Source organism: Scylla paramamosain, chromosome 48, assembly GCF_035594125.1.
Source record: "Scylla paramamosain isolate STU-SP2022 chromosome 48, ASM3559412v1, whole genome shotgun sequence".
Taxonomy (NCBI): Eukaryota; Metazoa; Arthropoda; class Malacostraca; order Decapoda; family Portunidae; genus Scylla; species Scylla paramamosain.
Window position 1 is genome coordinate 5,165,067 of NC_087198.1, and position 10,415 is coordinate 5,175,481.

At 41.0% G+C, this 10,415-nt stretch overlaps 2 long non-coding RNA genes across 2 annotated transcripts in view; both read right to left on the minus strand.

The window, feature by feature from the left end:
• Positions 1-235: 235 nt before the first annotated feature.
• LOC135095182 (uncharacterized) lies at positions 236-4,338 on the minus strand. Its single transcript, XR_010264104.1, has 4 exons — positions 3,967-4,338; positions 3,350-3,515; positions 1,223-1,311; positions 236-750 (listed from the first exon to the last, which is right to left on the minus strand). It is a non-coding gene; the product is annotated as an uncharacterized LOC135095182 (long non-coding RNA).
• Positions 4,339-5,760: 1,422 nt separating this feature from the next.
• The window catches only part of LOC135095208 (uncharacterized), a 5,843-nt gene continuing 1,188 nt past the window's right edge, over positions 5,761-10,415 (minus strand). Inside the window, exon 2 of the long non-coding RNA XR_010264129.1 lies at positions 5,761-6,276. This is a non-coding gene — a long non-coding RNA (uncharacterized LOC135095208). The remainder of the gene's footprint in view (positions 6,277-10,415) is intronic.

Genomic DNA, 10,415 nt, shown 5'->3' on the forward strand with positions numbered 1-10,415 from the left:
TATATATTCTTCACTTGTACACACACATTGAGCCTCACTACACTCACGCAGGCTGGAAGAAAATTTGGCTTGTCGATTTCGGTTCCATTCCTTGTTGTAGACACTACAAGATTCTAACATTTGTGTGTGTGTGTGTGTGAAGGAGACAATTGTTGGTGAGGGGCTGTGGAGAGTCACTGTGGGTTTGTAAACATACTGTGGGGGACATACTGTGGAGAGAGAGAGAGAGAGAGAGAGAGAGAGAGAGAGAGAGAGAGAGAGAGAGAGAGAGAGAGAGAGAGAGAGAGAGAGAGAGAGAGAGAGAGAGAGAGAGAGAGAGAGAGAGAGAGAGAGAGGTGTTATTCACTGTTCCTCATCGCAGGAGAAGTATTGTTCATAGTTGTTCATTGCAGGTGAGGGAAGACACAGTATGTTGAGGGAGAGCCCCACGACTGCTGCTGCTCCTCTCCTCCCAGCACAGCAGCACACAGGACACCTATCCATCATCTTTAAATCCCAGACACTCGTGCCTTGGTAATCTCACTGCAGCAAACCCTACATTGCTCAGGTCAACTTCCAGCTAGAGTCATAATATCTGGAGTTATTTTTCAAGATAAAGAAGGTTCAAAATATCCCCCCAAAAAAGTTATTTTTAGAGTTGAAAATCCACTCGAATTTTCTGCCTGAAGCTCTCGTTTAAAAATAACTCCAACTGTGTCCTTCAAGTGAACGGGTCTTCAGTTTGTAGTGAGGCTTCCAAGCCGCCCAGACCTGTGAAGGCGAGCAGTCCATCAGATGATGAGAGTAGACAACATGAGCAACATAATAATGAGAGAAAGTCACAATAATAGAGATAAATGAAGGCACTCAAGTATTGATGATAAAACAAGACAGAATAATAAGAAAAGTAAAATAATGAGAGACAAATAAGGCCAGTCTACAAATAATAGTGAATTTACTGTAGGAAGGGTCTGCTGTACTACTTAATGACCATTCAAGTCTACTTGTTAAAGATATGTTTACATTTTGAATTGTCATTTTCTTGTACTATGATACATTTTTAACTATTTTTTTTACACCTGCCTTATAATTAACATTGAGTCTCACTAATACAACTTGAATATTACTCAGCCGGCAGTCTTTGCCATGGTGGAGTGTGACACTCTAAATCAGTACTGACATTTTATCATTTACATTTTATTACTTTGATTACTCAACAAAATACTGCATTGTTTTTCGTAACCTGCTGACTGGTGAAGGGACAGTGTGTGCTCCTGAACACTTGGTTCTTGCCACGTGCCACAGCACTCTGACAGCTTCCAGTGGTCCTGTCTGAGATAATGCACCACACAACATTAGGAATAGGAATAATTATTTCACTAAAACTTTAATTATCTGCAATAAAAACTTGGAATGAGTTATGCACTTTGTGAATTTAGGAATCTGGAACAATGATTGCAGTTATTTAACTACCTGCACTAAAGAGTTTGTATTAGTTATGGCGGTGTTGACAACAAGTATAAACACTCTGAGAGGCGTGACCTCCGCCGCACTGCTTCATCAGCCTTCAAGTCCCGGCAGTAAAACGGTTCGTGTGAGGAAGACTGTTTCTGGTGCTACAGGTGAAAACTATTACTACTAGTGTGTACATATCTGTGGAAACCAAAGGATGTTTTCAATCGTACCAAACATTATAGTCATGGAGATATCTCTCTTCCTGCACACAAAACAACTACCAGCACCTAATTATTACACACACTCCTACACCAGCCTCGGAGACCCCATCTGGTGAGCGGACCACAATTGTCCCCGGGTCAGACTGCTCTTCTGGTAACGACCCTAAATGTCTTGATACCCCTCTCAGTTTTTCTTCATAAACTTCTGCAACATTCGCGTTCAATCTGTAGAACAGTGCCTCTCCTCTATTAAGCTTCATCATCCTTTCGTCACTGAAACTCAGATGTCTGAGGCAACTGACAGTAGCCCCTTTTCTGTTCCCTCCTACTTTCTCTATCCTCATTTTCGATCCAAAGCTGGATGCTGTGTTCATGTGCGCAATGACTTAACCTGCTTTCCACTCTCTTGAATCTTCCGAGTTTTCCACCACCAGGGTACGAAAACAGAGTCACTCTCAAACTAAATTTATCTGTGCTGTATACCTCTCAAATAACTCTTCTGACTATGAAAAATTCTTTGACTACTTAACTTCCAAAGTGGAGCACATTGACTCTCTTCCCTTTTGCAGAGATCTTAATTCTTGGAGACTGACTTCAATGTTCACCACCAACTTTGGCTTTCCTCTCCCTTCACTGACCATCCTGGTGAACTAGCCTTAGACTTTGCTATTCTCCACGACCTAAAGCAATTGGTGCAACACCTTACTCGTATTCCTGACCGTCTTGAAGATAGGCCCAACATTCTTGGACCTTTTCCTGACCTCTAATCCTTCTGCTTATGCTGTCACCCTTTCTTCTCCGTTGGGCTCCTCCGATCACAGTCTCATATCTGTATCTTGTCCTATCGCTCCAATCCCTCCTCAGGATCCCCCAAAAGGAAGGTGCCACTGGCGTTTTGCCTGTACTAGTTGGGGGAACATGGAGGTATTTTGCTGATTTTCCTTGGAAAATGACTACTGCTTCCGTGTCAGAGACCCGTCTTTGTGTGCTGAGCGCATAACAGAGGTGATAGTGTCTGGCATGGAGGCGTACATTCCTCACTCTTTTTCTCGACCTAAACCTTCCAAAGTTAAACTTGGTTTAACATAGCTTGTTCTCGTGCTATACATGATAGAGAGGTGGCCCACCAAAGGTGCTTAAGCCTTCTTCCATCACCGGAATCTAATGCACTTTACATTTCTGCCATGCCAAGTCTGTTCTCCAATTAGCCAAAAAAAAACTCCTTCATTAACAGAAAGTGTCAAAACGTTTCAAGATCTAACTCTCCCTCGTGACTTCTGGCACTTACCCAAAAACATCTATAATAACTTTGCTTCTCCTTTCCCTTCTTTATTTCAACCAGATGGCACCACTGCTATCACATCTATCTCTAAAGCTGAACTCTTCGCTCAAACCTTTGCTAAAAACTCTAACCCTGGACGATTCAAGGTTTGTTCTTCCCTCTCCTCCACTAGCGTAGACATGACAAAGGTGACTGTAAGTACACAATGGACATGACACACTCAGGCAGCTGGTACAGCTTTGGCTATAAATGTTATAGCAATACTCTGCCACTTTGTTGACAAGTGACAATACAACCTCTCGTTCCTCAGACTTTTCTTTTCACGTAACAGCTTCAAACCAAATCCTGAACCAACATGAACCACCTCTGCTATCAAGTAGTCAGCACTGTGAAGGGTTGTACAGTTCCTTACCTCACTAAATAATACTTCTTTCTTATCCAATCTGTCTGTCTATGTGTCTGCTGCCATGGCTTGACCTGCTCTTCTTTCATCTGTAGCTTCCATTCTGTCTGCTGTCTCCCTGCATCCTCTTGTCCACCACACCATCGTCTCTTGTGTGTCTGCTGTCACTGTCTGTCTAGGAAAAAAAAAAGTTTTCTTCGAAATCTTGAACAACTACAACATGAACCACCTGTGGTCTAATCTTTCTCCAGCATTTCTTCTGTCCACTGTCACTGTCTGAACCAGTCACCTAACACACCATCCTTCCTGCCACGGTCATTCCTCTCTGATGCTCTTCTCTTCCTCCCTCTCTCAGCGTGGTGGCAGCACAGGCCTCGGCACTCCCTTGCACCACGGCAGGTGTCAGTGAGGCAGGCAGGTGTTGGTTCAAGTCCTGGCAGTGTCACTTCGCTGCTGTATTGTTTTGTGCAGCGGATGATGCTACTACGTTTTTCATCACTTAGTTAGTGTAGAGTTTATTTTTCCTTGACGTTATTTGTGTTGGAAAGACATTTCCATTATATAGTGGTAGATGTTCTAGGAAATAAGGAATTAGCAATACTAATACATGCTTGAACAACACTCACCGGTGTGGAAGGCTTGTCAGGGAGTGGCTGTAGTGGCTTCACTTGAACCACGACCATGTTCTTCTCAACCCTTGGAAAGATAACAATTTATCTGAAATGGAGAGATACAAAGATAGAGAAAAATTTAAGTAACACACTGCAAAGTGTAGCTGACAGTGTACGCGTCGTCATCAAGAAGAGGGGCTCTGCAAAGAAATAGTAAGACACTCGTGAAGGCTATCATCTTTTCTCAAGGGAAGTGTGTGTCGTGTGTCTTAACATCGTCAGGCGCGCAAACATGTTTTGCATCAAGGGTGTCGTTGTACGTTCCGGATATGAATTTTTTTTTTTTTTTTTTTTTATTTTCTACATTTTTTTCCCCCATTTTTTATATATGTAACGTTTTGATAAATAAATAAATAGATAAATAAATAAATAAATATATATATATATATATATATATATATATATATATATATATATATATATATATATATATATATATATATATATATATATATATATATATATATATATATATATATATATATATATATATATATATATATATATATATATATATATATATATATCCCCTTATGTAATGAGGTCTTCTGTTATGAAATTTCACGGTTTCGCCCGCTGCGAGACATGACTTTTTTTTTTTTCTTTCTGGCGTACCCGTTCTTCCTCAGTCTCCTATGAATATCTACGGTTCTTTTGCTGCGGACAACATTAGAGAGTACGTAATTTTAGGTCTAACTATTTTTTTCAAATTTATATACGAAAAATAAGATAAATATTTTTCCGTAAATCTAGGAAATAGTCAATGTGTCTGCATTAGATATCTTTTGCATTAATATTTTATTTATTTCAAACAGTTAAACACTGGTTTTGATCTAAAAGTCGAAATATAACAAAAATTGTTTTCACCCGCCTTCCCCCCTCCCCCCCGGGTAATTAAGGGTGAAATCATGAATTACTTTAGGCCTATGTACAAAACCAATCGTAGTAACTAAATTAATCTATATCTGTTTTTCAACATATTGTGATGTATATATCATGTGAATTTCAAGTCCTTAGCTGCAATAGGTGTATTATAGTCACCCCTTAAACTTTGACATAACTTAAAATGGCGGATTTTTGCATATAAAAATGATCTCCGTTGTTATTGGTGTTACACACAGATGGGCCATTGCGGCTTATCAAGCTGTGAGAGGCGAACAAAGTCTGCTGTCGTCATTTTTGTTTGTAACTGATTTTGATTTCTGACAAATTTTTGAAAGTAAATATTTGACACAGTTTTTTTTTTTTACTTTTTCATCGAAAAAAAAAAAATCTTACCGTACAAAAAAAAAAAAGATAGCAGACATTCTTCTTGCAACCTTCCTGATCAAAATATTTTTTAAATGAATTGGTCAGTAAATGAGGGAGGAGAGGCGAGTTGAACACAGGCAATTTAATATGGGACTAGCGATCCTTCAACCCCCTCAAGTGGATGAATAAAGGTGATTAGTTACTTTGATGTGTAAAGTCTGTAATTTGTAAAGATGAGAATAAATGAGAATAAATTATTTCTATGACCTTGTGTCCAGCCAATGTTTGTAGGTTTAAGGTGAAACCACGAGGTGAGGTGACATTAGTATTGTCAAGTGTCTTTGTAAGGTACTCACACCAAAGTTTTCATTTGCTTCAATCAATCAAAATCTGGTGATTAAATAGGCACGCCTTCCTTTCACTCTGGAATGCACACCTTTATATATTGTGCTGCATTCACACTCACATATTTCAATACAAATAAATAAAATTAATAACAATCACAACAAAAAACAAAAAGTGACCAATAAAAAAATAAAATAAAACAACAAACACAGGTGTGAAGAACTCTTCTCCGTTAACCTCCAAGATAACCTCAGAACTGGTCTTCAGGAAAAAAAAAATAAATAAATAAAGATAAACACTATCACTCTCACGTAGAGGACAGCGTTACACCTCAAAAATAAAAATAAAAAAAATAGCAGCAGACCGAGGAGGGTTCCTATGTACAGCAAGTGACCCCTAAACAAACTAGCTAGCTAACCACAACCAAGGAACCCGGAAGTGCTTATCTGGGTTCTTGTGGCTGGATGGTGTCCGGGTAGCAGTCTGGGGCAGGTGAGGTGGATGGCTGAGTGTAGGCGACCACGTGGCTATATCTGGCGTCCTCCACGACCTTGTGGAGCTGTATGGGGTCACCTCGCCACTTCCGGGATGACCTGGGATAGTTATCTCGTCACCTACAACCCACTTCTGGTTCTTCATCACCATTGTTAGAGGTAGTTCATGGGTCACCTGCAACAGTAGTAGTAGTAGTAGTAGTAGCAGTAAAAGTAGTAGTAGTACTGGTGGTAGTGCTGGTAGTAGTAGTAGTAGCAGTGGTAGTGGTAGTAGTAGTGGTGGTGGTGGTGGTGGTGGTGGCGGTGGTTGTGGTGGTGTTGGTGGTGTTGGTTGTGGTGGTGGTAGTAGTAGTGGTAGTGGTGATGGTGGTGGTAGCAGTGGTAGTGGTAGTAGTGGTGGTGGTGGCGGTGGTAGTAGTGGTGACGGTGGTAGTAGTGGTGGTGGTGGTGGTGATGGTGGTGGTGGTGGTGGTGGTGGTAGTGTCGGTGGTAGTAGTGGAGGCGGTGGTAGTAGTGGTGGTTGTGGCGGTGGTAGTAGTAGTGGTGGTGGTATTCGTGGTGGTGGTGGTAGTAGTAGTAGTAGTAGTGGTGGTGGTGGTGGTGGTGGTGGTGGTGGTGGTGGTGATAGTAGTAGTAGTAGTAGTAGTAGTAGTAGTAGTGGTGGTGGTGGTGGTGGTGGTGGTGGTGGTGGTGGTGGTAGTATATGTGTTAGTAGTAGTAGTAGTAGTAGTAGTAGTAGTAGTAGTAGTAGTAGTAGTTGTTGTTGTTGTAGTAGTAGTAGTAGTAGAAGTAGTAGTAGTAGTACGAGTAGTACTAGTAGTAGTACGATTAGTAGTAGTAGTAGTACGATTAGTAGTAGTAGTACAAGTATTATTATTATTATTAGTAGTAGTAGTAGTAGTAGTAGTAGATTAAACAAAATAGAAAAAAAAAAAGAAACCGACAGACAAACCGAGAGAGAGAGAGGGAGGGAGGGGGGCTATTGTAGCCCCCTCTCCCTCTCTCTCTCTCTCTCTCTCTCTCTCTCTCTCTCTCTCTCTCTCTCTCTCTCTCTCTCTCTCTCTCTCTCTGGGAGGTAAGAGAACACCATTTTCTTGTTGGATTGCAAGGTCACTCTAGAAGAGCGGGAAAAAGGTGCAGAGGGCGCTGTCAAATCTTTAGTGTGAATGAAGGACGGACAATTGCAGCTTGAGAAGGTAGGAGAGTGAAGAGTGTATGTGATCAGTGTGATGGGAAGGTACATGGATGCCTCCCATGTTTTGAAAGAAAGCACTCTCTCCATCAATAGCGACCTTCACATATTTGCTGCAATCATTTCTTGAGTCACTGTTTTCACTACACAAGGAATGAAGAAGCTGTTTATATGAATGTTGAAGGATAAAGCCTTTTCTTTGTGCAGCTGCAAACAGGACACAGGCTTTCATTTGTTACAGGAAAAGTTCTCCTTTGTGCAAGAAATGATAGTAATGATTTCAATAAGAGTAGGTAAAAATGTTATGTTGTTTTGCAATCACAGATTTGCTTTATAATAAAAGAATATATAGATGACAGTTGTTAAGGATACTACATCTATATGTTGAGCCGTGACTGAGACAAGTTTTATTATTACCATTTAGAGTTCCACCTTTGTATTTTGACCAGTTACAATGTCACTTCACAAAAGATACTCTTTCATTTTTTTACCATTATTACATTTGCCTCATTAAAAATTATGATAATTAATAATCAACATTTGTTTAAAAGATTTGCGTTTCATTTTTGCCCATTATTTAATGGAATTCATTGTTAAAAAAAAAAAAAAGGGAAGAAAAGTGATAAATGTTGGGCCAGTGGTACACACGGCAACTTTGAATAGTCTGAAATGTAACGGCGGTGGTGCGTGTGGCGCCTGACGTGTTAAATATTGACTGATTTTACTTAATATAACACCATTTTTTTTTTTATATAACTCTCTCCACCGTAGTCTTTCTAACGTCCAAAACCGTCACCTACCCACTCCCCTCTCACTCTCTCACTCCCTCCCAATGTCCCTAGAAGTTACAACCTTCAATTCTCTCCACCCTAATCTTTCTCCAGTTCAAATCCGTCACCTACCTACTCCCCTCTCACTCTCACTCTCACCTTGGCCTCGTACAGGTCGTCCACTTAGGGCGTAATGTTCTTGAGTTGTTCTTCACAGTCCTCTCAAGTTCTCTCAGTGAGTCTTTGAGTTTTGCTTCATATTCTACTTGTAACTTCCTATCAAGCTCACCTATCTCCAGGTGTTTGCGCTTCTTCGTTTCTGTCACCTACTGCTCATAAATTGCAGTGGGTAGGAGTAGTAGTAGTAGTGGTAGTAGTGGTAGAGGGTGGGTGCAGCATAATTGGTGGCTCACAAAAACACAAAATTATCTCATCGTTTCATTACACTTTCTTATTCGTTTTTGTTTCAGCGGTGCATTTTTACCGCAGATTTTCTTTTCATCTGTATTTTCTTGCTTTTCTCTCACATTCCATTTGTTTTGTTTAACTTGCTTTCTCCTTCGTCTTACTCGGGCCACCATTCTCTCTCTCTCTCTCTCTCCTCTCTCCTCTCTCTCTCTCTCTCTCTCACCCTCACCATCACTATCTCGTCTCTCTCTCTCCTCTCTCTCTCTCTCTCATCCTCTCACTCTCTCTCTCTCTCTCTCTCTCTCTCTCTCTCTCTCTCTCTCTCACCCTCACCATCACTCTCTCTCTCTCTCCTCTCTCTCTCCTCTCTCTCTCTCTCTCTCTCTCTCTCTCTCTCTCTCTCTCTCTCTCTCTCTCTCTCTCTCTCTCTCTCGTCTCTCTCTCTCTCTCTCTCTCTCTCTCTCTCTCGTCTCTCTCTCTCTCTCTCTCTCTCTCTCTCTCTCTCTCTCAGTAGAGAAAGGTAAAGTGATTTTTGATTTTTGACTTTTTTTTTGTTAATGTGTCAGGGTACATGGTCTCAGTTTGGCAATGGAATGAATGGAGCAAGTTTTGATGTCAACTTCATGTGGAGGAAAAATTGTGTTTCCTTTTATATATATAATATATATATATATATATATATATATATATATATATATATATATATATATATATATATATATATATATATATATATATATATATATATATAATATATATATATATATATATATACATATATAAAGTAAGCACAATTTTTGTCCACGTGAAACATAAAATAAATGATAAACGACCCATTACAAAGCCTCATTACTTAAACTCAGAAATCACAATGGACAGAAATGTCTTTACGACGCCAGTACTTCACTCAGGTATTAAACATCAGTGCCGCATCACTTTTCTCTCGCTTTCTTTTCTACACTACCAGCGTGACGCCCTCCACGCCCCTGCCACCCACGCCAACCACTTCACAAACTTTAGAAAAACTGACTCAAAACACAACTGCACTCGTCTGCAGAGAGAGAGAGAGAGAGAGAGAGAGAGAGAGAGAGAGAGAGAGAGCGAGAGAGAGGGGGGATGAATTGAGGGCAGGGAAAGAACGGGGGAGCGAAGGGTCAGCGAGAGATGTGCGCTTGGGATAGTGAAGGTGGTGGTAACAGGCAGCCCTCACAGCCCCTGCCACCACCACCACCACCAACCACCACCTTTCATCACCAATTGTTACCTTCAAGCTGCCATCGCATACGTCCTGCCTTCATTCCTTATTACGTTACAGGTATGACACCTGAATACTACTAATGGCGCCCACCACCACCACCACACCTGTCCATAAAACCAATATTTCCCTTTCATGTATTTTGTCTACGTAATGAAACGGCGGAGGGAAGCATCACGTAGACAGACAAACACAGATTGCTCTCTCCACCAGTCCTCCATCAACTGACTGACAGACTGACTGACTGACTGTGTGATTGAAAGACGGACAGACAGACAGATTGCTCTCTCCACCAGTCCTCCATCAACTGACTGACTGACTGACTGTGTGACTGAAAGACGGACAGACAGACACAGATTGCTCTCTCCACCAGTCCTCCATCAACTGACTGACTGACTGACTGACTGACTGTGTGACTGAAAGACGGACAGACAGACAGATTGCTCTCTCCACCAGTCCTCCATCAACAGACTGACTGAATGACTGTGTGATTGAAAGACGAACAGACAGACACATATTGGTCTCTCCACCTTTCCTCCATCAACAGACTGACTGACTGATTGAAAGATGAATAGACAGACACAGAGTAGGTCTCTCCACCAGTCCCCCATCAACCGACTGACTGACTGACTGACTGAAAAGACGGACAGACAGACAGGTGGTGTACTCATATTTATCTGCTCAGCTTC